General features: G+C 39.6%; 44 non-coding genes and 9 pseudogenes across 44 annotated transcripts; all 53 read left to right on the top strand.

The window, feature by feature from the left end:
• Positions 1-96: 96 nt before the first annotated feature.
• LOC146044632 (5S ribosomal RNA) lies at positions 97-215 on the top strand. Its single transcript, XR_014465069.1, has one exon. It is a non-coding gene; the product is annotated as a 5S ribosomal RNA (ribosomal RNA).
• Positions 216-560: 345 nt separating this feature from the next.
• On the top strand, positions 561-679 carry LOC146044032 (5S ribosomal RNA; annotated as a pseudogene).
• A 345-nt stretch (positions 680-1024) lies between these two features.
• Positions 1025-1133, top strand: LOC146044291 (5S ribosomal RNA; annotated as a pseudogene).
• Positions 1134-1478: 345 nt separating this feature from the next.
• On the top strand, positions 1479-1597 carry LOC146044031 (5S ribosomal RNA; annotated as a pseudogene).
• A 345-nt stretch (positions 1598-1942) lies between these two features.
• On the top strand, positions 1943-2061 carry LOC146043565 (5S ribosomal RNA). The gene has a single exon (XR_014464557.1). It is a non-coding gene; the product is annotated as a 5S ribosomal RNA (ribosomal RNA).
• Positions 2062-2406: 345 nt separating this feature from the next.
• On the top strand, positions 2407-2525 carry LOC146043382 (5S ribosomal RNA). The gene has a single exon (XR_014464374.1). It is a non-coding gene; the product is annotated as a 5S ribosomal RNA (ribosomal RNA).
• A 346-nt stretch (positions 2526-2871) lies between these two features.
• Positions 2872-2990, top strand: LOC146043878 (5S ribosomal RNA). The gene has a single exon (XR_014464786.1). It is a non-coding gene; the product is annotated as a 5S ribosomal RNA (ribosomal RNA).
• Positions 2991-3335: 345 nt separating this feature from the next.
• On the top strand, positions 3336-3454 carry LOC146043564 (5S ribosomal RNA). The gene has a single exon (XR_014464556.1). It is a non-coding gene; the product is annotated as a 5S ribosomal RNA (ribosomal RNA).
• A 345-nt stretch (positions 3455-3799) lies between these two features.
• Positions 3800-3918, top strand: LOC146044589 (5S ribosomal RNA). Its single transcript, XR_014465026.1, has one exon. It is a non-coding gene; the product is annotated as a 5S ribosomal RNA (ribosomal RNA).
• A 345-nt stretch (positions 3919-4263) lies between these two features.
• Positions 4264-4382, top strand: LOC146043866 (5S ribosomal RNA). Its single transcript, XR_014464784.1, has one exon. It is a non-coding gene; the product is annotated as a 5S ribosomal RNA (ribosomal RNA).
• Positions 4383-4727: 345 nt separating this feature from the next.
• LOC146043705 (5S ribosomal RNA) lies at positions 4728-4846 on the top strand. Its single transcript, XR_014464696.1, has one exon. It is a non-coding gene; the product is annotated as a 5S ribosomal RNA (ribosomal RNA).
• A 345-nt stretch (positions 4847-5191) lies between these two features.
• Positions 5192-5310, top strand: LOC146043513 (5S ribosomal RNA). Its single transcript, XR_014464505.1, has one exon. It is a non-coding gene; the product is annotated as a 5S ribosomal RNA (ribosomal RNA).
• Positions 5311-5655: 345 nt separating this feature from the next.
• LOC146043347 (5S ribosomal RNA) lies at positions 5656-5774 on the top strand. The gene has a single exon (XR_014464340.1). It is a non-coding gene; the product is annotated as a 5S ribosomal RNA (ribosomal RNA).
• A 317-nt stretch (positions 5775-6091) lies between these two features.
• On the top strand, positions 6092-6210 carry LOC146044588 (5S ribosomal RNA). Its single transcript, XR_014465025.1, has one exon. It is a non-coding gene; the product is annotated as a 5S ribosomal RNA (ribosomal RNA).
• Positions 6211-6555: 345 nt separating this feature from the next.
• On the top strand, positions 6556-6674 carry LOC146043853 (5S ribosomal RNA). The gene has a single exon (XR_014464782.1). It is a non-coding gene; the product is annotated as a 5S ribosomal RNA (ribosomal RNA).
• A 345-nt stretch (positions 6675-7019) lies between these two features.
• Positions 7020-7138, top strand: LOC146044715 (5S ribosomal RNA). Its single transcript, XR_014465151.1, has one exon. It is a non-coding gene; the product is annotated as a 5S ribosomal RNA (ribosomal RNA).
• A 345-nt stretch (positions 7139-7483) lies between these two features.
• On the top strand, positions 7484-7602 carry LOC146043671 (5S ribosomal RNA). The gene has a single exon (XR_014464662.1). It is a non-coding gene; the product is annotated as a 5S ribosomal RNA (ribosomal RNA).
• A 345-nt stretch (positions 7603-7947) lies between these two features.
• LOC146043841 (5S ribosomal RNA) lies at positions 7948-8066 on the top strand. The gene has a single exon (XR_014464780.1). It is a non-coding gene; the product is annotated as a 5S ribosomal RNA (ribosomal RNA).
• A 345-nt stretch (positions 8067-8411) lies between these two features.
• Positions 8412-8530, top strand: LOC146043748 (5S ribosomal RNA). The gene has a single exon (XR_014464739.1). It is a non-coding gene; the product is annotated as a 5S ribosomal RNA (ribosomal RNA).
• Positions 8531-8874: 344 nt separating this feature from the next.
• On the top strand, positions 8875-8993 carry LOC146043499 (5S ribosomal RNA). The gene has a single exon (XR_014464492.1). It is a non-coding gene; the product is annotated as a 5S ribosomal RNA (ribosomal RNA).
• A 346-nt stretch (positions 8994-9339) lies between these two features.
• Positions 9340-9459, top strand: LOC146044113 (5S ribosomal RNA; annotated as a pseudogene).
• A 343-nt stretch (positions 9460-9802) lies between these two features.
• On the top strand, positions 9803-9921 carry LOC146044185 (5S ribosomal RNA; annotated as a pseudogene).
• Positions 9922-10265: 344 nt separating this feature from the next.
• On the top strand, positions 10266-10384 carry LOC146044733 (5S ribosomal RNA). The gene has a single exon (XR_014465170.1). It is a non-coding gene; the product is annotated as a 5S ribosomal RNA (ribosomal RNA).
• A 346-nt stretch (positions 10385-10730) lies between these two features.
• Positions 10731-10849, top strand: LOC146043355 (5S ribosomal RNA). Its single transcript, XR_014464349.1, has one exon. It is a non-coding gene; the product is annotated as a 5S ribosomal RNA (ribosomal RNA).
• Positions 10850-11194: 345 nt separating this feature from the next.
• LOC146043948 (5S ribosomal RNA) lies at positions 11195-11313 on the top strand (annotated as a pseudogene).
• A 344-nt stretch (positions 11314-11657) lies between these two features.
• On the top strand, positions 11658-11776 carry LOC146043607 (5S ribosomal RNA). The gene has a single exon (XR_014464599.1). It is a non-coding gene; the product is annotated as a 5S ribosomal RNA (ribosomal RNA).
• A 344-nt stretch (positions 11777-12120) lies between these two features.
• On the top strand, positions 12121-12239 carry LOC146044886 (5S ribosomal RNA). Its single transcript, XR_014465323.1, has one exon. It is a non-coding gene; the product is annotated as a 5S ribosomal RNA (ribosomal RNA).
• A 344-nt stretch (positions 12240-12583) lies between these two features.
• On the top strand, positions 12584-12702 carry LOC146043606 (5S ribosomal RNA). The gene has a single exon (XR_014464597.1). It is a non-coding gene; the product is annotated as a 5S ribosomal RNA (ribosomal RNA).
• A 346-nt stretch (positions 12703-13048) lies between these two features.
• LOC146043761 (5S ribosomal RNA) lies at positions 13049-13168 on the top strand. Its single transcript, XR_014464753.1, has one exon. It is a non-coding gene; the product is annotated as a 5S ribosomal RNA (ribosomal RNA).
• Positions 13169-13511: 343 nt separating this feature from the next.
• LOC146043257 (5S ribosomal RNA) lies at positions 13512-13630 on the top strand. Its single transcript, XR_014464251.1, has one exon. It is a non-coding gene; the product is annotated as a 5S ribosomal RNA (ribosomal RNA).
• Positions 13631-13975: 345 nt separating this feature from the next.
• LOC146044236 (5S ribosomal RNA) lies at positions 13976-14094 on the top strand (annotated as a pseudogene).
• A 345-nt stretch (positions 14095-14439) lies between these two features.
• Positions 14440-14558, top strand: LOC146043354 (5S ribosomal RNA). The gene has a single exon (XR_014464348.1). It is a non-coding gene; the product is annotated as a 5S ribosomal RNA (ribosomal RNA).
• A 345-nt stretch (positions 14559-14903) lies between these two features.
• Positions 14904-15022, top strand: LOC146043829 (5S ribosomal RNA). Its single transcript, XR_014464778.1, has one exon. It is a non-coding gene; the product is annotated as a 5S ribosomal RNA (ribosomal RNA).
• A 345-nt stretch (positions 15023-15367) lies between these two features.
• LOC146043246 (5S ribosomal RNA) lies at positions 15368-15486 on the top strand. Its single transcript, XR_014464240.1, has one exon. It is a non-coding gene; the product is annotated as a 5S ribosomal RNA (ribosomal RNA).
• A 346-nt stretch (positions 15487-15832) lies between these two features.
• Positions 15833-15951, top strand: LOC146043245 (5S ribosomal RNA). The gene has a single exon (XR_014464239.1). It is a non-coding gene; the product is annotated as a 5S ribosomal RNA (ribosomal RNA).
• Positions 15952-16296: 345 nt separating this feature from the next.
• LOC146043774 (5S ribosomal RNA) lies at positions 16297-16416 on the top strand. The gene has a single exon (XR_014464766.1). It is a non-coding gene; the product is annotated as a 5S ribosomal RNA (ribosomal RNA).
• A 346-nt stretch (positions 16417-16762) lies between these two features.
• On the top strand, positions 16763-16882 carry LOC146044091 (5S ribosomal RNA; annotated as a pseudogene).
• Positions 16883-17225: 343 nt separating this feature from the next.
• On the top strand, positions 17226-17344 carry LOC146044895 (5S ribosomal RNA). The gene has a single exon (XR_014465332.1). It is a non-coding gene; the product is annotated as a 5S ribosomal RNA (ribosomal RNA).
• A 348-nt stretch (positions 17345-17692) lies between these two features.
• LOC146044623 (5S ribosomal RNA) lies at positions 17693-17811 on the top strand. The gene has a single exon (XR_014465060.1). It is a non-coding gene; the product is annotated as a 5S ribosomal RNA (ribosomal RNA).
• Positions 17812-18156: 345 nt separating this feature from the next.
• On the top strand, positions 18157-18275 carry LOC146043757 (5S ribosomal RNA). The gene has a single exon (XR_014464748.1). It is a non-coding gene; the product is annotated as a 5S ribosomal RNA (ribosomal RNA).
• Positions 18276-18620: 345 nt separating this feature from the next.
• LOC146043244 (5S ribosomal RNA) lies at positions 18621-18739 on the top strand. The gene has a single exon (XR_014464238.1). It is a non-coding gene; the product is annotated as a 5S ribosomal RNA (ribosomal RNA).
• Positions 18740-19084: 345 nt separating this feature from the next.
• On the top strand, positions 19085-19204 carry LOC146043773 (5S ribosomal RNA). The gene has a single exon (XR_014464765.1). It is a non-coding gene; the product is annotated as a 5S ribosomal RNA (ribosomal RNA).
• Positions 19205-19550: 346 nt separating this feature from the next.
• On the top strand, positions 19551-19669 carry LOC146043816 (5S ribosomal RNA). The gene has a single exon (XR_014464775.1). It is a non-coding gene; the product is annotated as a 5S ribosomal RNA (ribosomal RNA).
• A 344-nt stretch (positions 19670-20013) lies between these two features.
• Positions 20014-20132, top strand: LOC146043605 (5S ribosomal RNA). Its single transcript, XR_014464596.1, has one exon. It is a non-coding gene; the product is annotated as a 5S ribosomal RNA (ribosomal RNA).
• Positions 20133-20476: 344 nt separating this feature from the next.
• Positions 20477-20595, top strand: LOC146044662 (5S ribosomal RNA). The gene has a single exon (XR_014465098.1). It is a non-coding gene; the product is annotated as a 5S ribosomal RNA (ribosomal RNA).
• Positions 20596-20940: 345 nt separating this feature from the next.
• Positions 20941-21059, top strand: LOC146043427 (5S ribosomal RNA). The gene has a single exon (XR_014464419.1). It is a non-coding gene; the product is annotated as a 5S ribosomal RNA (ribosomal RNA).
• Positions 21060-21403: 344 nt separating this feature from the next.
• LOC146044661 (5S ribosomal RNA) lies at positions 21404-21522 on the top strand. The gene has a single exon (XR_014465097.1). It is a non-coding gene; the product is annotated as a 5S ribosomal RNA (ribosomal RNA).
• A 346-nt stretch (positions 21523-21868) lies between these two features.
• Positions 21869-21988, top strand: LOC146043772 (5S ribosomal RNA). The gene has a single exon (XR_014464764.1). It is a non-coding gene; the product is annotated as a 5S ribosomal RNA (ribosomal RNA).
• Positions 21989-22331: 343 nt separating this feature from the next.
• LOC146043256 (5S ribosomal RNA) lies at positions 22332-22450 on the top strand. Its single transcript, XR_014464250.1, has one exon. It is a non-coding gene; the product is annotated as a 5S ribosomal RNA (ribosomal RNA).
• A 345-nt stretch (positions 22451-22795) lies between these two features.
• Positions 22796-22914, top strand: LOC146044126 (5S ribosomal RNA; annotated as a pseudogene).
• Positions 22915-23259: 345 nt separating this feature from the next.
• Positions 23260-23378, top strand: LOC146043804 (5S ribosomal RNA). The gene has a single exon (XR_014464772.1). It is a non-coding gene; the product is annotated as a 5S ribosomal RNA (ribosomal RNA).
• A 345-nt stretch (positions 23379-23723) lies between these two features.
• On the top strand, positions 23724-23842 carry LOC146043353 (5S ribosomal RNA). Its single transcript, XR_014464347.1, has one exon. It is a non-coding gene; the product is annotated as a 5S ribosomal RNA (ribosomal RNA).
• A 345-nt stretch (positions 23843-24187) lies between these two features.
• LOC146043792 (5S ribosomal RNA) lies at positions 24188-24306 on the top strand. Its single transcript, XR_014464769.1, has one exon. It is a non-coding gene; the product is annotated as a 5S ribosomal RNA (ribosomal RNA).
• The last annotated feature ends 183 nt before the right edge of the window (positions 24307-24489 follow it).

Genomic DNA, 24489 nt, shown 5'->3' with positions numbered 1-24489 from the left:
CATGATTTTGTTCAGTAAGCCAATACAGTTAGGAAACTTTTGTATTAGCTTACCTGGTGATAGAAGTAGAAGAGGGCAAAAAAGTGCGTGTATCTCACCTACAGCCATACCACATTGGATAGGCCCAATCTCGTCTGATCTTGGAAGCTAAGCAGTGTTGGGCCTGATTAGTACTTGGGTGGGAGACCACATGGGAACACCAGGTGCTGTAGGTTTTTTCACATTACTGGCAAATTGTTTTTATTCTCTAGCTATTTAAATTGGAAACTTTTTCTTTTTATAGCCAGCACTGACATTTGGAAGAGGTCAAACAGACACAATAGCCATCACCTAAAGACTTACCGTACTGTTTAGGCCCAATTCCAACTGCTTTTGGCAGCTAAACAGTGTTGAGCCTCTTTAGTAGTTTAATTTAAGACCCCCTGCTGATAATATGTCCTGTAGGTCTTTTTACATTACCAACACATGATTTTTTTCAGTAAGCCAATACAGTTAGGAAACTTTTTTATTAGCTTACCTGGTGATAGAATTAGAAGAGGGCAAAAAAGTGCCTGTATCTCACCTACAGCCATACCATATTGGATAGGCCCAATCTCGTCTGATCTTGGAAGCTAAGCAGTGTTGGGCCTGTTTAGTACTTGGGTGGTAGACCACATGGGAACACCAGGTGCTATAGGTTTTTTCACATTACTGGCAAATTGTTTTTATTCTCTAGCTATTTAAATTGGAAACTTTTTCTTTTTATTGCCAGTACAGACATTTGGAAGAGGTCAAACAGACACAATAGCCATCACCTAAAGACTTACCACACTGTTTAGGCCCAATTCCAACTGCTTTTGGCAGCTAAACAGTGTTGAGCCTCTTTAGTAGTTTAATTTAAGACCCCCTGCTAATATCATGTCCTGTATGTCTTTTTACATTACCAACACATGATTTTTTTCAGTAAGCCAATACAGTTAGGAAACTTTTGTATTAGCTTACCTGGTGATAGAAGTAGAAGAGGGCAAAAAAGTGCGTGTATCTCACCTACAGCCATACCACATTGGATAGGCCTGATCTTGGAAGCTAAGCAGTGTTGGGCCTGATTAGTACTTGGGTGGGAGACCACATGGGAACACCAGGTGCTGTAGGTTTTTTCACATTACTGGCAAATTGTTTTTATTCTCTAGCTATTTAAATTGGAAACTTTTTCTTTTTATAGCCAGCACTGACATTTGGAAGAGGTCAAACAGACACAATAGCCATCACCTAAAGACTTACCGTACTGTTTAGGCCCAATTCCAACTGCTTTTGGCAGCTAAACAGTGTTGAGCCTCTTTAGTAGTTTAATTTAAGACCCCCTGCTAATAACATGTCCTGTAGGTCTTTTTACATTACCAACACATGATTTTTTTCAGTAAGCCAATACAGTTAGGAAACTTTTTTATTAGCTTACCTGGTGATAGAATTAGAAGAGGGCAAAAAAGTGCCTGTATCTCACCTACAGCCATACCATATTGGATAGGCCCAATCTCGTCTGATCTTGGAAGCTAAGCAGTGTTGGGCCTGTTTAGTACTTGGGTGGTAGACCACATGGGAACACCAGGTGCTATAGGTTTTTTCACATTACTGGCAAATTGTTTTTATTCTCTAGCTATTTAAATTGGAAACTTTTTCTTTTTATTGCCAGTACAGACATTTGGAAGAGGTCAAACAGACACAATAGCCATCACCTAAAGACTTACCACACTGTTTAGGCCCAATTCCAACTGCTTTTGGCAGCTTAACAGTGTTGAGCCTCTTTAGTAGTTTAATTTAAGACCCCCTGCTAATATCATGTCATGTAGGTCTTTTTACATTACCAACACATGATTTTTTTCAGTAAGCCAATACAGTTAGGAAACTTTTTTATTAGCTTACCTGGTGATAGAAGTAGAAGAGGGCAAAAAAGTGCCTGTATCTCACCTACAGCCATACCACATTGGATAGGCCCAATCTCGTCTGATCTTGGAAGCTAAGCATTGTTGGGCCTGGTTAGTACTTGGGTGGGAGACCACATGGGAACACCAGGTGCTTTAGGTTTTTTCACATTACTGGCAAATTGTTTTTATTCTCTAGCTATTTAAATTGGAAACTTTTTCATTTTATTGCCAGTACAGACATTTGGAAGAGGTCAAACATACACAATAGCCATCACCTAAAGACTTACCACACTGTTTAGGCCCAATTCCAACTGCTTTTGGCAGCTAAACAGTGTTGAGCCTCTTTAGTAGTTTAATTTAAGACCCCCTGCTAATATCATGTCATGTAGGTCTTTTTACATTACCAACACATGATTTTTTTCAGTAAGCCAATACAGTTAGGAAACTTTTTTATTAGCTTACCTGGTGATAGAAGTAGAAGAGGGTAAAAAAGTGCCTGTATCTCACCTACAGCCATACCACATTGGATAGTCCCAATCTCGTCTGATCTTGAAAGCTAAGCAGTGTTGGGCCTGGTTAGTACTTGGGTGGGAGACCACATGGGAACACCAGGTGTTGTAGGTTTTTTCACATTACTGGCAAATTGTTTTTATTCTCTAGCTATTTAAATTGGAAATTTTTTTCTTTTTATTGCCAGCACTGACATTTGGAAGAGGTCAAACAGACACAATAGCCATCACATAAAGACTTACCACACTGTTTAGGCCCAATTCCAACTGCTTTTGGCAGCTAAACAGTGTTGAGCCTCTTTAGTAGTTTAATTTAAGACCCCCTGCTAATAACATGTCCTGTAGGTCTTTTTACATTACCAACACATGATTTTTTTCAGTAAGCCAATACAGTTAGGAAACTTTTTTATTAGCTTACCTGGTGATAGAAGTAGAAGAGGGCAAAAAAGTGCCTGTATCTCACCTACAGCCATACCACATTGGATAGGCCCAATCTCGTCTGATCTTGGAAGCTAAGCAGTGTTGGGCCTGGTTAGTACTTGGGTGGGAGACCACATGGGAACACCAGGTGCTGTAGGTTTTTTCACATTACTGGCAAATTGTTTTTATTCTCTAGCTATTTAAATTGGAAACTTTTTCTTTTTATTGCCAGTACAGACATTTGGAAGAGGTCAAACAGACACAATAGCCATCACCTAAAGACTTACCACACTGTTTAGGCCCAATTCCAACTGCTTTTGGCAGCTAAACAGTGTTGAGCCTCTTTAGTAGTTTAATTTAAGACCCCCTGCTAATATCATGTCATGTAGGTCTTTTTACATTACCAACACATGATTTTTTTCAGTAAGCCAATACAGTTAGGAAACTTTTTTATTAGCATACCTGGTGATAGAAGTAGAAGAGGGCAAAAAAGTGCCTGTATCTCACCTACAGCCATACCACATTGGATAGGCCCAATCTCGTCTGATCTTGGAAGCTAAGCATTGTTGGGCCTGGTTAGTACTTGGGTGGGAGACCACATGGGAACACCAGGTGCTTTAGGTTTTTTTACATTACTGGCAAATTGTTTTTATTCTCTAGCTATTTAAATTGGAAACTTTTTCTTTTTATTGCCAGTACAGACATTTGGAAGAGGTCAAACATACACAATAGCCATCACCTAAAGACTTACCACACTGTTTAGGCCCAATTCCAACTGCTTTTGGCAGCTAAACAGTGTTGAGCCTCTTTAGTAGTTTAATTTAAGACCCCCTGCTAATATCATGTCATGTAGGTCTTTTTACATTACCAACACATGATTTTTTTCAGTAAGCCAATACAGTTAGGAAACTTTTTTATTAGCTTACCTGGTGATAGAAGTAGAAGAGGGTAAAAAAGTGCCTGTATCTCACCTACAGCCATACCACATTGGATAGTCCCAATCTCGTCTGATCTTGGAAGCTAAGCAGTGTTGGGCCTGGTTAGTACTTGGGTGGGAGACCACATGGGAACACCAGGTGCTGTAGGTTTTTTCACATTACTGGCAAATTGTTTTTATTCTCTAGCTATTTAAATTGAAAACTTTTTCTTTTTATTGCCAGCACTGACATTTGGAAGAGGTCAAACAGACACAATAGCCATCACATAAAGACTTACCACACTGTTTAGGCCCAATTCCAACTGCTTTTGGCAGCTAAACAGTGTTGAGCCTCTTTAGTAGTTTAATTTAAGACCCCCTGCTAATAACATGTCCTGTAGGTCTTTTTACATTACCAACACATGATTTTTTTCAGTAAGCCAATACAGTTAGGAAACTTTTTTATTAGCTTACCTGGTGATAGAAGTAGAAGAGGGCAAAAAAGTGCCTGTATCTCACCTACAGCCATACCACATTGGATAGGCCCAATCTCGTCTGATCTTGGAAGCTAAGCAGTGTTGGGCCTGGTTAGTACTTGGGTGGGAGACCACATGGGAACACCAGGTGCTGTAGGTTTTTTCACATTACTGGCAAATTGTTTTTATTCTCTAGCTATTTAAATTGGAAACTTTTTCTTTTTATTGCCAGTACAGACATTTGGAAGAGGTCAAACAGACACAATAGCCATCACCTAAAGACTTACCACACTGTTTAGGCCCAATTCCAACTGCTTTTGGCAGCTAAACAGTGTTGAGCCTCTTTAGTAGTTTAATTTAAGACCCCCTGCTAATATCATGTCCTGTAGGTCTTTTTACATTACCAACACCTGATTTTTTTCTGTAAGCCAATATAGTTAGGAAACTTTTTTATTAGCTTACCTGGTGATAGAATTAGAAGAGGGCAAAAAAGTGCCTGTATCTCAACTACAGCCATACCACATTGGATAGGCCCAATCTCGTCTGATCTTGGAAGCGAAGCAGTGTTGGGCCTGTTTAGTACTTGGGTGGGAGACCACATGGGAACACCAGGTGCTGTAGGTTTTTTCACATTACTGGCAAATTGTTTTTATTCTCTAGCTATTTAAATTGGAAACTTTTTCTTTTTATTGCCAGTACAGACATTTGGAAGAGGTCAAACAGACACAATAGCCATCACCTAAAGACTTACCACACTGTTTAGGCCCAATTTCAACTGCTTTTGGCAGATAAACAGTGTTGAGCCTCTTTAGTAGTTTAATTTAAGACCCCCTGCTAATATCATGTCATGTAGGTCTTTTTACATTACCAACACATGATTTTTTTCAGTAAGCCAATACAGTTAGGAAACTTTTTTATTAGCTTACCTGGTGATAGAAGTAGAAGAGGGCAAAAAAGTGCCTATATCTCACCTACATCTATACCACATTGGATAGGCCCAATCTCGTCTGATCTTGGAAGCTAAGCAGTGTTGGGCCTGGTTAGTACTTGGGTGGGAGACCACATGGGAACACCAGGTGCTGTAGGTTTTTTCACATTACTGGCAAATTGTTTTTATTCTCTAGCTATTTAAATTGGAAATTTTTTCTTTTTATTGCCAGCACTGACATTTGGAAGAGGTCAAACAGACACAATATCCATCACCTAAAGACTTACCACACTGTTTAGGCCCAATTCCAACTGCTTTTGGCAGCTAAACAGTGTTGAGCCTCTTTAGTAGTTTCATTTAAGACCCCCTGCTAATATAATGTCCTGTAGGTCTTTTTACATTACCAACACATGATTTTTTTCAGTAAGCCAATACAGTTAGGAAACTTTTTTATTAGCTTACCTGGTGATAGAAGTAGAAGAGGGCAAAAAAGTGCCTGTATCTCACTTACAGCCATACCACATTGGATAGGCCCAATCTCGTCTGATCTTGGAAACTAAGCAGTGTTGGGCCTGGTTAGTACTTGGGTGGGAGACCACATCGGAACACCAGGTGCTGTAGGTTTTTTCACATTACTGGCACATTGTTTTTATTCTCTAGCTATTTAAATTGGAAACTTTTTCTTTTTATTGCCAGTACAGACATTTGGAAGAGGTCAAACAGACACAATAGCCATCACCTATTTGGCTGCTTTTGGCAGCTAAACAGTGTTGAGCCTCTTAAGTAGTTTAATTTAAGACCCCCTGCTAATAACATGTCCTGTAGGTCTTTTTACATTACCAACACATGATTTTTTTCAGTAAGCCAATACAGTTAGGAAACTTTTTTATTAGCTTACCTGGTGATAGAAGTAGAAGAGGGCAAAAAAGTGCCTATATCTCACCTACAGCCATACCACATTGGATAGTCCCAATCTCGTCTGATCTTGGAAGCTAAGCAGTGTTGGGCCTGGTTAGTACTTGGGTGGGAGACCACATGGGAACACCAGGTGCTGTAGGTTTTTTCACATTACTGGCAAATTGTTATTATTCTCTAGCTATTTAAATTGGAAATTTTTTCTTTTTATTGCCAGCACTGACATTTGGAAGAGGTCAAACAGACACAATAGCCATCACCTAAAGACTTACCACACTGTTAAGGCCCAATTCCAACTGCTTTTGGCAGCTAAACAGTGTTGAGCCTCTTTAGTAGTTTAATTTAAGACCCCCTGCTAATATCATGTCCTGTAGGTCTTTTTACATTACCAACTCATGATTTTTTTCAGTAAGCCAATACAATTAGGAAACTTTTTTATTAGCTTACCTGGTGATAGAGTTAGAAGAGGGCAAAAAAGTGCCTGTATCTCACCTACAGCCATACCACATTGGATAGGCCCAATCTCGTCTGATCTTGGAAGCTAAGCAGTGTTGGGCCTGGTTAGTACTTGGGTGGGAGACCACATGGGAACACCAGGTGCTGTAGGTTTTTTCACATTACTGGCAAATTGTTTTTATTCTCTAGCTATTTAAATTGGAAATTTTTTCTTTTTATTGCCAGCACTGACATTTGGAAGAGGTCAAACAGACACAATAGCCATCACCTAAAGACTTACCACACTGTTTAGGCCCAATTCCAACTGCTTTTGGCAGCTAAACAGTGTTGAGCCTCTTTAGTAGTTTCATTTAAGACCCCCTGCTAATATAATGTCCTGTAGGTCTTTTTACATTACCAACACATGATTTTTTTCAGTAAGCCAATACAGTTAGGAAACTTTTTTATTAGCTTACCTGGTGATAGAAGTAGAAGAGGGCAAAAAAGTGCCTGTATCTCACTTACAGCCATACCACATTGGATAGGCCCAATCTCGTCTGATCTTGGAAACTAAGCAGTGTTGGGCCTGGTTAGTACTTGGGTGGGAGACCACATGGGAACACCAGGTGCTGTAGGTTTTTTCACATTACTGGCATATTGTTTTTATTCTCTAGCTATTTAAATTGGAAACTTTTTCTTTTGATTGCCAGTACATACATTTGGAAGAGGTCAAACAGACACAATAGCCATCACCTAAAGACTTACCACACTGTTTAGGCCCAATTCCAACTGCTTTTGGCAGCTAAACAGTGTTGAGCCTCTTTAGTAGTTTAATTTAAGACCCCCTGCTAATATCATGTCCTGTAGGTCTTTTTACATTACCAACAAATGATTTTTTTCAGTAAGCCAATACAGTTAGGAAACTTTTTTATTAGCTTACCTGGTGATAGAATTAGAAGAGGGCAAAAAAGTGCCTGTATCTCACCTACAGCCATACCACATTGGATAGGCCCAATCTCGTCTGATCTTGGAAGCTAAGCAGTGTTGGGCCTGTTTATTACTTGGGTGGGAGACCACATGGGAACACCAGGTGCTGTAGGTTTTTTCACATTACTGGCAAATTGTTTTTATTCTCTAGCTATTTAAATTGGAAACTTTTTCTTTATATTGCCAATACAGACATTTGGAAGAGGTCAAACAGACACAATAGCCATCACCTAAAGACTTACCACACTGTTTAGGCCCAATTCCAACTGCTTTTGGCAGATAAACAGTGTTGAGCCTCTTTAGTAGTTTAATTTAAGACCCCCTGCTAATATCATGTCCTGTATGTCTTTTTACATTACCAACACATGATTTTTATCAGTAAGCCAATACAGTTGGGAAACTTTTTTATTAGCTTACCTGGTTATAGAAGTAGAAGAGGGCAAAAAAGTGCTTGTATCTCACCTACAGCCATACCACATTGGATAGGCCCAATCTCGTCTGATCTTGGAAGCTAAGCAGTGTTGGGCCTGGTTAGTACTTGGGTGGGAGACCACATGGGAACACCAGGTGCTGTAGGTTTTTTCACATTACTGGCAAATTGTTTTTATTCTCTAGCTATTTAAATTGGAAATTTTTTCTTTTTATTGCCAGTACAGACATTTGGAAGAGGTCAAACAGACACAATAGCCATCACCTAAAGACTTACCACACTGTTTAGGCCCAATTCCAACTGCTTTTGGCAGCTAAACAGTGTTAAGCCTCTTTAGTAGTTTAATTTAAGACCCCCTGCTAATAACATGTCCTGTAGGTCTTTTTACATTACCAACACATGATTTTTTTCAGTAAGCCAATACAGTTAGGAAACTTTTTTATTAGCTTACCTGGTGATAGAAGTAGAAGAGGGCAAAAAAGTGCCTGTATCTCACCTACAGCCAAACCACATTGGATAGTCCCAATCTCGTCTGATCTTGGAAGCTAAGCAGTGTTGGGCCTGGTTAGTACTTGGGTGGGAGACCACATGGGAACACCAGGTGCTTTAGGTTTTTTCACATTACTGGCAAATTGTTTTTATTCTCTAGCTATTTAAATTGGAAACTTTTTCTTTTTATTGCCAGCACAGACATTTGGAAGAGGTCAAACAGACACATTAGCCATCTCCTAAAGACTTACCAAACTGTTAAGGCCCAATTCCAACTGCTTTTGGCAGCTAAACAGTGTTGAGCCTCTTTGGTAGTTTAATTTAAGACCCCCTGCTAATAACATGTCCTGTAGGTCTTTTTACATTACCAACTCATGATTTTTTTCACTAAGCCAATACAGTTAGGAAACTTTTTTATTAGCTTACCTGGTGATAGAATAGAAGAGGGCAAAAAAGTGCCTGTATCGCACCTACAGCCATACCACATTGGATAGGCCCAATCAGGTCTGATCTTGGAAGCTAAGCAGTGTTGGGCCTGGTTAGTACTTGGGTGGGAGACCACGTGGGAACACCAGGTGCTGTAGGTTTTTTCACATTACTGGCAAATTGTTTTTATTCTCTAGCTATTTAAATTGGAAACTTTTTCTTTTTATAGCCAGCACTGACATTTGGAAGAGGTCAAACAGACACAATAGCCATCACCTAAAGACTTACCGTACTGTTTAGGCCCAATTCCAACTGCTTTTGGCAGCTAAACAGTGTTGAGCCTCTTTAGTAGTTTAATTTAAGACCCCCTGCTAATAACATGTCCTGTAGGTCTTTTTACATTACCAACTAATGATTTTTTTTCAGTAAGCCAATACAGTTAGGAAACTTTTTTATTAGCTTACCTGGTGATAGAAGTAGAAGAGGGCAAAAAAGTGCCTGTATCTCACCTACAGCCATACCACATTGGATAGGCCCAATCTCGTCTGATCTTGGAAGCTAAGCAGTGTTGGGCCTGGTTAGTACTTGGGTGGTGAGACCACATGGGAACACCAAGTGCTGTAGGTTTTTTCATATTACTGGCAATTTTTTTTTATTCTCTAGCTATTTAAATTGGAAACTTTTTCTTTTTATTGCCAGCACAGACATTTGGAAGAGGTCAAACAGACAAAATAGCCATCACCTAAAGACTTACCACACTGTTTAGGCCCAATTCCAACTGCTTTTGGCAGCTAAAGTGTTTAGCCTCTTTAGGAGTTTAATTTAAGACCCCCTGCTAATAGCATGTCCTGTAGGTCTTTTTACATTACCAACACATGATTTTTTTGAGTAAGCCAATACAGTTAGGAAACTTTTTTATTAGCTTAGCTGGTGATAGAATTAGAAGAGGGCAAAAAAGTGCCTGTATCTCACCTACAGCCATACCACGTTGGATAGGCCCAATCTCGGCTGATCTTGGAAGCTAAGCAGTGTTGGGCCTTTTTAGTACTTGGGTGGGAGACCACATGGGAACACCAGGTGCTGTAGGTTTTTTCACATTACTGGCAAATTGTTTTTATTCTCTAGTTATTTAAATTGGAAACTTTTTCTTTTTATTGCCAGTACAGACATTTGGAAGAGGTCAAACAGACACAATAGCCATCACCTAAAGACTTACCACACTGTTTAGGCCCAATTCCAACTGCTTTTGGCAGCTAAACAGTGTTGAGCCTCTTTAGGATTTAATTTAAGACCCCCTGCTAATATCATGTCCTGTAGGTCTTTTTACATTACCAACACATGATTTTTATCAGTAAGACAATACAGTTGGGAAACTTTTTTATTAGCTTACCTGGTTATAGAAGTAGAAGAGGGCAAAAAAGTGCTTGTATCTCACCTACAGCCATACCACATTGGATAAGCCCAATCTCGTCTGATCTTGGAAGCTAAGCAGTGTTGGGCCTGGTTAGTACTTGGGTGGGAGACCACATGGGAACACCAGGTGCTGTAGGTTTTTTCACATTACAGGCAAATTGTTTTTATTCTCTAGCTATTTAAATTGGAATTTTTTTTCTTTTTATTGCCAGCACTGACATTTGGAAGAGGTCAAACAGACACAATAGCCATCACCTAAAGACTTACCATACTGTTTAGGCCCAATTCCAACTGCTTTTGGCAGCTAAACAGTGTTAAGCCTCTTTAGTAGTTTAATTTAAGACCCCCTGCTAATAACATGTCCTGTAGGTCTTTTTACATTACCAACACATGATTTTTTTCAGTAAGCCAATACAGTTAGGAAACTTTTTTATTAGCTTACCTGGTGATAGAAGTAGAAGAGGGCAAAAAAGTGCCTGTATCTCACCTACAGCCATACCACATTGGATAGTCCCAATCTCGTCTGATCTTGTAAGCTAAGCAGTGTTGGGCCTGGTTAGTACTTGGGTGGGAGACCACATGGGAACACCAGGTGCTGTAGGTTTTTTCACATTACTGGCAAAATGATTTTATTCTCTAGCTATTTAAATTGGAAATTTTTTCTTTTTATTGCCAGCACTGACATTTGGAAGAGGTCAAACAGACACAATATCCATCACCTAAAGACTTACCATACTGTTTAGGCCCAATTCCAACTGCTTTTGGCAGCTAAACAGTGTTAAGCCTCTTTAGTAGTTTAATTTAAGACCCCCTGCTAATAACATGTCCTGTAGGTCTTTTTACATTACCAACACATGATTTTTTTCAGTAAGCCAATACAGTTAGGAAACTTTTTTATTAGCTTACCTGGTGATAGAAGTAGAAGAGGGCAAAAAAGTGCCTGTATCTCACCTACAGCCATACCACATTGGATAGTCCCAATCTCGTCTGATCTTGGAAGCTAAGCAGTGTTGGCCCTGGTTAGTACTTGGGTGGGAGACCACATGGGAACACCAGGTGCTTTAGGTTTTTTCACATTACTGGCAAAATGTTTTTATTCTCTAGCTATTTAAATTGGAAACTTTTTCTTTTTATTGCCAGCACACACATTTGGAAGAGGTCAAACAGACACAATAGCCATCACCTAAAGACTTACCACACTGTTAAGGCCCAATTCCAACTGCTTTTGGCAGCTAAACAGTGTTGAGCCTCTTTAGTAGTTTAATTTAAGACCCCCTGCTAATAACATGTCCTGTAGGTCTTTTTACATTACCAACTCATGATTTTTTTCACTAAGCCAATACAGTTAGGAAACTTTTTTATTAGCTTACCTGGTGATAGAATAGAAGAGGGCAAAAAAGTGCCTTTTTCACACCTACAGCCATACCACATTGGATAGGCCCAATCACGTCTGATCTTGGAAGCTAAGCAGTGTTGGGCCTGGTTAGTACTTGGGTGGGAGACCACATGGGAACACCAGGTGCTTTAGGTTTTTTCACATTACTGGCAAAATGTTTTTATTCTCTAGCTATTTAAATTGGAAACTTTTTCTTTTTATTGCCAGCACAGACATTTGGAAGAGGTCAAACAGACACAATAGCCATCACCTAAAGACTTACCACACTGTTAAGGCCCAATTCCAACTGCTTTTGGCAGCTAAACAGTGTTGAGCCTCTTTAGTAGTTTAATTTAAGACCCCCTGCTAATAACATGTCCTGTAGGTCTTTTTACATTACCAACTCATGATTTTTTTCACTAAGCCAATACAGTTAGGAAACTTTTTTATTAGCTTACCTGGTGATAGAATAGAAGAGGGCAAAAAAGTGCCTGTATCTCACCTGCAGCCATACCACATTGGATAGGCCCAATCACGTCTGATCTTGGAAGCTAAGCAGTGTTGGGCCTGGTTAGTACTTGGGTGGGAGACCACATGGGAACACCAGGTGCTGTAGGTTTTTTCACATTACTGGCAAATTGTTTTTATTCTCTAGCTATTTAAATTGGAAACTTTTTCTTTTTATTGCCAGCACTGACATTTGGAAGAGGTCAAACAGACACAATAGCCATCACCTAAAGACTTACCACACTGTTAAGGCCCAATTCCAACTGCTTTTGGCAGCTAAACAGTGTTGAGCCTCTTTAGTAGTTTAATTTAAGACCCCCTGCTAATAACATGTCCTGTAGGTCTTTTTACATTACCAACTCATGATTTTTTTCACTAAGCCAATACAGTTAGGAAACTTTTTTATTAGCTTACCTGGTGATAGAATAGAAGAGGGCAAAAAAGTGCCTTTTTCACACCTACAGCCATACCACATTGGATAGGCCCAATCACGTCTGATCTTGGAAGCTAAGCAGTGTTGGGCCTGGTTAGTACTTGGGTGGGAGACCACATGGGAACACCAGGTGCTTTAGGTTTTTTCACATTACTGGCAAAATGTTTTTATTCTCTAGCTATTTAAATTGGAAACTTTTTCTTTTTATTGCCAGCACAGACATTTGGAAGAGGTCAAACAGACACAATAGCCATCACCTAAAGACTTACCACACTGTTAAGGCCCAATTCCAACTGCTTTTGGCAGCTAAACAGTGTTGAGCCTCTTTAGTAGTTTAATTTAAGACCCCCTGCTAATAACATGTCCTGTAGGTCTTTTTACATTAGCAACTAATGATTTTTTTTCAGTAAGCCAATACAGTTAGGAAACTTTTTTATTAGCTTACCTGGTGATAGAAGTAGAAGAGGGCAAAAAAGTGCCTGTATCTCACCTACAGCCATACCACATTGAATAGGCCCAATCTCGTCTGATCTTGGAAGCTAAGCAGTGTTGGGCCTGGTTAGTACTTGGGTGGTGAGACCACATGGGAACACCAGGTGCTGTAGGTTTTTTCATATTACTGGCAAATTGTTTTTATTCTCTAGCTATTTAAATTGGAAACTTTTTCTTTTTATTGCCAGCACAGACATTTGGAAGAGGTCAAACAGACAAAATAGCCATCACCTAAAGACTTACCACACTGTTTAGGCCCAATTCCAACTGCTTTTGGCAGCTAAAGTGTTTAGCCTCTTTAGGAGTTTAATTTAAGACCCCCTGCTAATAGCATGTCCTGTAGGTCTTTTTACATTACCAACACATGATTTTTTTGAGTAAGCCAATACAGTTAGGAAACTTTTTTATTAGCTTACCTGGTGATAGAAGTAGAAGAGGGCAAAAAAGTGCCTGTATCTCACTTACAGCCATACCACATTAGATAGGCCCAATCTCGTCTGATCTTGGAAATTAAGCAGTGTTGGGCCTGGTTAGTACTTGGGTGGGAGACCACATGGGAACACCAGGTGCTGTAGGTTTTTTCACATTACTGGCATATTGTTTTTATTCTCTAGCTATTTAAATTGGAAACTTTTTCTTTTGATTGCCAGTACAGACATTTGGAAGAGGTCAAACATACACAATAGCCATCACCTAAAGACTTACCACACTGTTTAGGCCCAATTCCAACTGCTTTTGGCAGCTAAACAGTGTTGAGCCTCTTTAGTAGTTTAATTTAAGACCCCCTGCTAATATCATGTCCTGTAGGTCTTTTAACATTACCAACACATGATTTTTTTCAGTAAGCCAATTCAGTTAGGAAACTTTTTTATTAGCTTACCTGGTGATAGAATTAGAAGAGGGCAAAAAAGTGCCTGTATCTCACCTACAACCATACCACATTGGATAGGCCCAATCTCGTCTGATCTTGGAAGCTAGGCAGTGTTGGGCCTTTTTAGTACTTGGGTGGGAGACCACATGGGAACACCAGGTGCTGTAGGTTTTTTCACATTACTGGCAAATTGTTTTTATTCTCTAGCTATTTAAATTGGAAACTTTTTCTTTTTATTGCCAGTACAGACATTTGGAAGAGGTCAAACAGACACAATAGCCATCACCTAAAGACTTACCATACTGTTTAGGCCCAATTCCAACTGCTTTTGGCAGCTAAACAGTGTTAAGCCTCTTTAGTAGTTTAATTTAAGACCCCCTGCTAATAACATGTCCTGTAGGTCTTTTTACATTACCAACACATGATTTTTTTCAGTAAGCCAATACAGTTAGGAAACTTTTTTATTAGCTTACCTGGTGATAGAAGTAGAAGAGGGCAAAAAAGTGCCTGTATCTCACCTACAGCCATACCACATTGGATAGTCCCAATCTCGTCTGATCTTGTAAGCTAAGCAGTGTTGGGCCTGGTTAGTACTTGGGTGGGAGACCACATGGGAACACCAGGTGCTGTAGGTTTTTTCACATTACTGGCAAATTGTTTTTATTCTCTAGCTATTTAAATTGGAAACTTTTTCTTTTTATTGCCAGCACAGACATTTGGAAGAGGTCAAACAGACACAATAGCCATCACCTAAAGACTTACCACACTGTTAAGGCCCAATTCCAACTGCTTTTGGCAGCTAAACAGTGTTGAGCATCTTTAGTAGTTTAATTTAAGACCCCCTGCTAATAACATGTCCTGTAGGTCTTTTTACATTACCAACTCATGATTTTTTTCACTAAGCCAATACAGTTAGGAAACTTTTTTATTAGCTTACCTGGTGATAGAAGTAGAAGAGGGCAAAAAAGTGCCTGTATCGCACCTACAGCCATACCACATTGGATAGGCCCAATCTCGTCTGATCTTGGAAGCTAAGCAGTGTTGGGCCTGGTTAGTACTTGGGTGGGAGACCACATGGGAACACCAGGTGCTGTAGGTTTTTTCACATTACTGGCAAATTGTTTTTATTCTCTAGCTATTTAAATTGGAAACTTTTTCTTATTATTGCCAGCACTGACATTTGGAAGAGGTCAAACAGACACAATAGCCATCACCTAAAGACTTACCACACTGTTTAGGCCCAATTCCAACTGCTTTTGGCAGCTAAACAGTGTTGAGCCTCTTTAGTAGTTTAATTTAAGACCCCCTGCTAATATCATGTCCTGTAGGTCTTTTTACATTACCAACACATGATTTTTTTCAGTAAGCCAATACAGTTAGGAAACTTTTGTATTAGCTTACCTGGTGATAGAAGTAGAAGAGGGCAAAAAAGTGCCTGTATCTCACCTACAGCCATACCACATTGGATAGGCCCAATCTCGTCTGATCTTGGAAGCTAAGCAGTGTTGGGCCTGATTAGTACTTGGGTGGTAGACCACATGGGAACACCAGGTGCTGTAGGTTTTTTCACATTACTGGCAAATTGTTTTTATTCTCTAGCTATTTAAATTGGAAACTTTTTCTTTTTATAGCCAGCACTGACATTTGGAAGAGGTCAAACAGACACAATAGCCATCACCTAAAGACTTACCGTACTGTTTAGGCCCAATTCCAACTGCTTTTGGCAGCTAAACAGTGTTGAGCCTCTTTAGTAGTTTAATTTAAGACCCCCTGCTAATAACATGTCCTGTAGGTCTTTTTACATTACCAACTAATGATTTTTTTTCAGTAAGCCAATACAGTTAGGAAACTTTTGTATTAGCTTACCTGGTGATAGAAGTAGAAGAGGGCAAAAAAGTGCCTGTATCTCACCTACAGCCATACCACATTGGATAGGCCCAATCTCGTCTGATCTTGGAAGCTAAGCAGTGTTGGGCCTGATTAGTACTTGGGTGGTAGACCACATGGGAACACCAGGTGCTGTAGGTTTTTCACATTACTGGCAAATTGTTTTTATTCTCTAGCTATTTAAATTCGAAACTTTTTCTTTTTATAGCCAGCACTGACATTTGGAAGAGGTCAAACAGACACAATAGCCATCACCTAAAGACTTACCATACTGTTTAGGCCCAATTCCAACTGCTTTTGGCAGCTAAACAGTGTTGAGCCTCTTTAGTAGTTTAATTTAAGACCCCCTGCTAATAACATGTCCTGTAGGTCTTTTTACATTACCAACTAATGATTTTTTTTCAGTAAGCCAATACAGTTAGGAAACTTTTTTATTAGCTTACCTGGTGATAGAAGTAGAAGAGGGCAAAAAAGTGCCTGTATTTCACCTACAGCCATACCACATTGGATAGGCCCAATCTCGTCTGATCTTGGAAGCTAAGCAGTGTTGGGCCTGGTTAGTACTTGGGTGGTGAGACCACATGGGAACACCAGGTGCTGTAGGTTTTTTCACATTACTGGCAAATTGTTTTTATTCTCTAGCTATTTAAATTGGAAACTTTTTCTTTTTATAGCCAGCACTGACATTTGGAAGAGGTCAAACAGACACAATAGCCATCACCTAAAGACTTACCGTACTGTTTAGGCCCAATTCCAACTGCTTTTGGCAGCTAAACAGTGTTGAGCCTCTTTAGTAGTTTAATTTAAGACCCCCTGCTAATAACATGTCCTGTAGGTCTTTTTACATTACCAACTAATGATTTTTTTTCAGTAAGCCAATACAGTTAGGAAACTTTTTTATTAGCTTACCTGGTGATAGAAGTAGAAGAGGGCAAAAAAGTGCCTGTATCTCACCTACAGCCATACCACATTGGATAGGCCCAATCTCGTCTGATCTTGGAAGCTAACCAGTGTTGGGCCTGGTTAGTACCTGGGTGGTGAGACCACATGGGAACACCAGGTGCTGTAGGTTTTTTCATGTTACTGGCAAATTGTTTTTATTCTCTAGCTATTTAAATTGGAAACTTTTTCTTTTTATTGCCAGCACAGACATTTGGAAGAGGTCAAACAGACAAAATAGCCATCACCTAAAGACTTACCACACTGTTTAGGCCCAATTCCAACTGCTTTTGGCAGCTAAAGCGTTTAGCCTCTTTAGGAGTTTAATTTAAGACCCCCTGCTAATAGCATGTCCTGTAGGTCTTTTTACATTACCAACACATGATTTTTTTGAGTAAGCCAATAGAGTTAGGAAACTTTTTTATTAGCTTACCTGGTGATAGAAGTAGAAGAGGGCAAAAAAGTGCCTGTATCTCACCTACAGCCATACCACATTGGATAGGCCCAATCTCGTCTGATCTTGGAAGCTAAGCAGTGTTGGGCCTGGCTAGTACTTGGGTGGGAGACCACATGGGAACACCAGGTGTTGTAGGTTTTTTCACATTACTGGCAAATTGTTTTTATTCTCTAGCTATTTAAATTGGACATTTTTTTTTCTTTTTATTGCCAGCACTGACATTTGGAAGAGGTCAAACAGACACAATAGCCATCACCTAAAGACTTACCATACTGTTTAGGTCGAATTCCAAGTGCTTTTGGCAGCTAAACAGTGTTGAGCCTCTTTAGTAGTTTAATTTAAGACCCCCTGCTAATAACATGTCCTGTAGGTCTTTTTACATTACCAACACATGATTTTTTTCAGTAAGCCAATACAGTTAGGAAACTTTTTTTTTAGCTTACCTGGTGATAGAAGTAGAAGAGGGCAAAAAAGTGCCTGTATCTCACCTACAGCCATACCACATTGGATAGGCCCAATCTCATCTGATCTTGGAAGCTAAGCAGTGTTGGGCCTGGTTAGTACTTGGGTGGGAGACCACATGGGAACACCAGGTGCTGTAGGTTTTTTCACATTACTGGCAAATTGTTTTTATTCTCTAGCTATTTAAATTGGAAACTTTTTCTTTTTATTGCCAGTACAGACATTTGGAAGAGGTCAAACAGACACAATAGCCATCACCTAAAGACTTACCACACTGTTTAGGCCCAATTCCAACTGCTTTTGGCAGCTAAACAGTGTTGAGCCTCTTTAGTAGTTTAATTTAAGACCCCCTGCTAATATCATGTCCTGTAGATCTTTTTACATTACCAACACATGATTTTTTTCAGTAAGCCAATATAGTTAGGAAACTTTTTTATTAGCTTACCTGGTGATAGAATTAGAAGAGGGCAAAAAAGTGCCTGTATCTCACCTACAGCCATACCACATTGGATAGGCCCAATCTCGTCTGATCTTGGAAGCGAAGCAGTGTTGGTCCTGTTTAGTACTTGGGTGGGAGACCACATGGGAACACCAGGTGCTGTAGGTTTTTTCACATTACTGGCAAATTGTTTTTATTCTCTAGCTATTTAAATTGGAAACTTTTTCTTTTTATTGCCAGTACAGACATTTGGAAGAGGTCAAACAGACACAATAGCCATCACCTGAAGACTTACCACACTGTTTAGGCCCAATTCCAACTGCTTTTGGCAGCTAAACAGTGTTGAGCCTCTTTAGTAGTTTAATTTAAGACCCCCTGCTAATATCATGTCATGTAGGTCTTTTTACATTACCAACACATGATTTTTTTCAGTAAGCCAATACAGTTAGGAAACTTTTTTATTAGCTTACCTGGTGATAGAAGTAGAAGAGGGCAAAAAAGTACATGTATCTCACCTACAGCCATACCACATTGGATAGGCCCAATCTCGTCTGATCTTGGAAGCTAAGCAGTGTTGGGCCTGATTAGTACTTGGGTGGTAGACCACATGGGAACACCAGGTGCTGTAGGTTTTTCACATTACTGGCAAATTGTTTTTATTCTCTAGCTATTTAAATTGGAAACTTTTTCTTTTTATAGCCAGCACTGACATTTGGAAGAGGTCAAACAGACACAATAGCCATCACCTAAAGACTTACCATACTGTTTAGGCCCAATTCCAACTGCTTTTGGCAGCTAAACAGTGTTGAGCCTCTTTAGTAGTTTAATTTAAGACCCCCTGCTAATAACATGTCCTGTAGGTCTTTTTACATTACCAACTAATGATTTTTTTTCAGTAAGCCAATACAGTTAGGAAACTTTTTTATTAGCTTACCTGGTGATAGAAGTAGAAGAGGGCAAAAAAGTGCCTGTATCTCACCTACAGCCATACCACATTGGATAGGCCCAATCTCGTCTGATCTTGGAAGCTAAGCAGTGTTGGGCCTGGTTAGTACTTGGGTGGTGAGACCACATGGGAACACCAGGTGCTGTAGGTTTTTTCACATTACTGGCAAATTGTTTTTATTCTCTAGCTATTTAAATTGGAAACTTTTTCTTTTTATAGCCAGCACTGACATTTGGAAGAGGTCAAACAGACACAATAGCCATCACCTAAAGACTTACCGTACTGTTTAGGCCCAATTCCAACTGCTTTTGGCAGCTAAACAGTGTTGAGCCTCTTTAGTAGTTTAATTTAAGACCCCCTGCTAATAACATGTCCTGTAGGTCTTTTTACATTACCAACTAATGATTTTTTTTCAGTAAGCCAATACAGTTAGGAAACTTTTTTATTAGCTTACCTGGTGATAGAAGTAGAAGAGGGCAAAAAAGTGCCTGTATCTCACCTACAGCCATACCACATTGGATAGGCCCAATCTCGTCTGATCTTGGAAGCTAAGCAGTGTTGGGCCTGGTTAGTACTTGGGTGGGAGACCACATGGGAACACCAGGTGCTGTAGGTTTTTTCACATTACTGGCAAATTGTTTTTATTCTCTAGCTATTTAAATTGGAAACTTTTTCTTTTTATAGCCAGCACTGACATTTGGAAGATGTCAAACAGACACAATAGCCATCACCTAAAGACTTACCACACTGTTAAGGCCCAATTCCAACTGCTTTTGGCAGCTAAACAGTGTTGAGCCTCTTTAGTAGTTTAATTTAAGACACCCTGCTAATAACATGTCCTTTAGGTCTTTTTACATTACCAACTCATGATTTTTTTCACTAAGCCAATACAGTTAGGAAACTTTTTTATTAGCTTACCTGGTGATAGAATAGAAGAGGGCAAAAAAGTGCCTTTTTCACACCTACAGCCATACCACATTGGATAGGCCCAATCACGTCTGATCTTGGAAGCTAAGCAGTGTTGGGCCTGGTTAGTACTTGGGTGGGAGACCACATGGGAACACCAGGTGCTTTAGGTTTTTTCACATTACTGGCAAAATGTTTTTATTCTCTAGCTATTTAAATTGGAAACTTTTTCTTTTTATTGCCAGCACAGACATTTGGAAGAGGTCAAACAGACACAATAGCCATCACCTAAAGACTTACCACACTGTTAAGGCCCAATTCCAACTGCTTTTGGCAGCTAAACAGTGTTGAGCCTCTTTAGTAGTTTAATTTAAGACCCCCTGCTAATAACATGTCCTGTAGGTCTTTTTACATTACCAACTCATGATTTTTTTCACTAAGCCAATACAGTTAGGAAACTTTTTTATTAGCTTACCTGGTGATAGAATAGAAGAGGGCAAAAAAGTGCCTGTATCGCACCTACAGCCATACCACATTGGATAGGCCCAATCACGTCTGATCTTGGAAGCTAAGCAGTGTTGGGCCTGGTTAGTACTTGGGTGGGAGACCACATGGGAACACCAGGTGCTGTAGGTTTTTTCACATTACTGGCAAATTGTTTTTATTCTCTAGCTATTTAAATTGGAAACTTTTTCTTTTTATAGCCAGCACTGACATTTGGAAGAGGTCAAACAGACACAATAGCCATCACCTAAAGACTTACCGTACTGTTTAGGCCCAATTCCAACTGCTTTTGGCAGCTAAACAGTGTTGAGCCTCTTTAGTAGTTTAATTTAAGACCCCCTGCTAATAACATGTCCTGTAGGTCTTTTTACATTACCAACACATGATTTTTTTCAGTAAGCCAATACAGTTAGGAAACTTTTTTATTAGCTTACCTGGTGATAGAAGTAGAAGAGGGCAAAAAAGTGCCTGTATCTCACCTACAGCCATACCACATTGGATAGTCCCAATCTCGTCTGATCTTGGAAGCTAAGCAGTGTTGGGCCTGGTTAGTACTTGGGTGGGAGACCACATGGGAACACCAGGTGCTTTAGGTTTTTTCACATTACTGGCAAAATGTTTTTATTCTCTAGCTATTTAAATTGGAAACTTTTTCTTTTTATTGCCAGCACAGACATTTGGAAGAGGTCAAACAGACACAATAGCCATCACCTAAAGACTTACCACACTGTTAAGGCCCAATTCCAACTGCTTTTGGCAGCTAAACAGTGTTGAGCCTCTTTAGTAGTTTAATTTAAGACCCCCTGCTAATAACATGTCCTGTAGGTCTTTTTACATTACCAACTCATGATTTTTTTCACTAAGCCAATACAGTTAGGAAACTTTTTTATTAGCTTACCTGGTGATAGAATAGAAGAGGGCAAAAAAGTGCCTGTATCGCACCTACAGCCATACCACATTGGATAGGCCCAATCACGTCTGATCTTGGAAGCTAAGCAGTGTTGGGCCTGGTTAGTACTTGGGTGGGAGACCACATGGGAACACCAGGTGCTGTAGGTTTTTTCACATTACTGGCAAATTGTTTTTATTCTCTAGCTATTTAAATTATAAACTTTTTCTTATTATAGCCAGCACTGACATTTGGAAGAGGTTAAACAGACACAATAGCCATCACCTAAAGACTTACCGTACTGTTTAGGCCCAATTCCAACTGCTTTTGGCAGCTAAACAGTGTTGAGCCTCTTTAGTAGTTTAATTTAAGACCCCCTGCTAATAACATGTCCTGTAGGTCTTTTTACATTACCAACTAATGATTTTTTTTCAGTAAGCCAATACAGTTAGGAAACTTTTTTATTAGCTTACCTGGTGATAGAAGTAGAAGAGGGCAAAAAAGTGCCTGTATCTCACCTACAGCCATACCACATTGGATAGGCCCAATCTCGTCTGATCTTGGAAGCTAAGCAGTGTTGGGCCTGGTTAGTACTTGGGTGGTGAGACCACATGGGAACACCAGGTGCTGTAGGTTTTTTCATATTACTGGCAAATTGTTTTTATTCTCTAGCTATTTAAATTGGAAACTTTTTCTTTTTATTGCCAGCACAGACATTTGGAAGAGGTCAAACAGACAAAATAGCCATCACCTAAAGACTTACCACACTGTTTAGGCCCAATTCCAACTGCTTTTGGCAGCTAAAGTGTTTAGCCTCTTTAGGAGTTTAATTTAAGACCCCCTGCTAATAGCATGTCCTGTAGGTCTTTTTACATTACCAACACATGATTTTTTTGAGTAAGCCAATACAGTTAGGAAACTTTTTTATTAGCTTACCTGGTGATAGAAGTAGAAGAGGGCAAAAAAGTGCCTGTATCTCACTTACAGCCATACCACATTAGATAGGCCCAATCTCGTCTGATCTTGGAAATTAAGCAGTGTTGGGCCTGGTTAGTACTTGGGTGGGAGACCACATGGGAACACCAGGTGCTGTAGGTTTTTTCACATTACTGGCATATTGTTTTTATTCTCTAGCTATTTAAATTGGAAACTTTTTCTTTTGATTGCCAGTACAGACATTTGGAAGAGGTCAAACATACACAATAGCCATCACCTAAAGACTTACCACACTGTTTAGGCCCAATTCCAACTGCTTTTGGCAGCTAAACAGTGTTGAGCCTCTTTAGTAGTTTAATTTAAGACCCCCTGCTAATATCATGTCCTGTAGGTCTTTTAACATTACCAACACATGATTTTTTTCAGTAAGCCAATTCAGTTAGGAAACTTTTTTATTAGCTTACCTGGTGATAGAATTAGAAGAGGGCAAAAAAGTGCCTGTATCTCACCTACAGCCATACCACATTGGATAGGCCCAATCTCGTCTGATCTTGGAAGCTAGGCAGTGTTGGGCCTTTTTAGTACTTGGGTGGGAGACCACATGGGAACACCAGGTGCTGTAGGTTTTTTCACATTACTGGCAAATTGTTTTTATTCTCTAGCTATTTAAATTGGAAACTTTTTCTTTTTATTGCCAGTACAGACATTTGGAAGAGGTCAAACAGACACAATAGCCATCACCTAAAGACTTACCACACTGTTTAGGCCCAATTCCAACTGCTTTTGGCAGCTAAACAGTGTTGAGCCTCTTTAGGAGTTTAATTTAAGACCCCCTGCTAATATCATGTCCTGTAGGTCTTTTTACATTACCAACACATGATTTTTATCAGTAAGACAATATAGTTGGGAAACTTTTTTATTAGCTTACCTGGTTATAGAAGTAGAAGAGGGCAAAAAAGTGCTTGTATCTCACCTACAGCCATACCACATTGGATAGGCCCAATCTCGTCTGATCTTGGAAGCTAAGCAGTGTTGGGCCTGGTTAGTACTTGGGTGGGAGACCACATGGGAACACCAGGTGCTGTAGGTTTTTTCACATTACAGGCAAATTGTTTTTATTCTCTAGCTATTTAAATTGGAAATTTTTTCTTTTTATTGCCAGCACTGACATTTGGAAGAGGTCAAACAGACACAATAGCCATCACCTAAAGACTTACCATATTGTTTAGGCCCAATTCCAACTGCTTTTGGCAGCTAAACAGTGTTAAGCCTCTTTAGTAGTTTAATTTAAGACCCCCTGCTAATAACATGTCCTGTAGGTCTTTTTACATTACCAACACATGATTTTTTTCAGTAAGCCAATACAGTTAGGAAACTTTTTTATTAGCTTACCTGGTGATAGAAGTAGAAGAGGGCAAAAAAGTGCCTGTATCTCACCTACAGCCATACCACATTGGATAGTCCCAATCTCGTCTGATCTTGTAAGCTAAGCAGTGTTGGGCCTGGTTAGTACTTGGGTGGGAGACCACATGGGAACACCAGGTGCTGTAGGTTTTTTCACATTACTGGCAAATTGTTTTTATTCTCTAGCTATTTAAATTGGAAACTTTTTCTTTTTATTGCCAGCACAGACATTTGGAAGAGGTCAAACAGACACAATAGCCATCACCTAAAGACTTACCACACTGTTAAGGCCCAATTCCAACTGCTTTTGGCAGCTAAACAGTGTTGAGCATCTTTAGTAGTTTAATTTAAGACCCCCTGCTAATAACATGTCCTGTAGGTCTTTTTACATTACCAACTCATGATTTTTTTCACTAAGCCAATACAGTTAGGAAACTTTTTTATTAGCTTACCTGGTGATAGAAGTAGAAGAGGGCAAAAAAGTGCCTGTATCGCACCTACAGCCATACCACATTGGATAGGCCCAATCTCGTCTGATCTTGGAAGCTAAGCAGTGTTGGGCCTGGTTAGTACTTGGGTGGGAGACCACATGGGAACACCAGGTGCTGTAGGTTTTTTCACATTACTGGCAAATTGTTTTTATTCTCTAGCTATTTAAATTGGAAACTTTTTCTTATTATTGCCAGCACTGACATTTGGAAGAGGTCAAACAGACACAATAGCCATCACCTAAAGACTTACCACACTGTTTAGGCCCAATTCCAACTGCTTTTGGCAGCTAAACAGTGTTGAGCCTC

The sequence above is a fragment of the Crinia signifera genome, chromosome 19 (assembly GCF_055691185.1).
Source record: "Crinia signifera chromosome 19, ASM5569118v1, whole genome shotgun sequence".
In the NCBI taxonomy this organism is placed as follows: domain Eukaryota; kingdom Metazoa; phylum Chordata; class Amphibia; order Anura; family Myobatrachidae; genus Crinia; species Crinia signifera.
The sequence above is the reverse complement of the archived record's forward strand: the minus strand, read 5'-3'. Positions and strand labels throughout refer to the sequence as shown.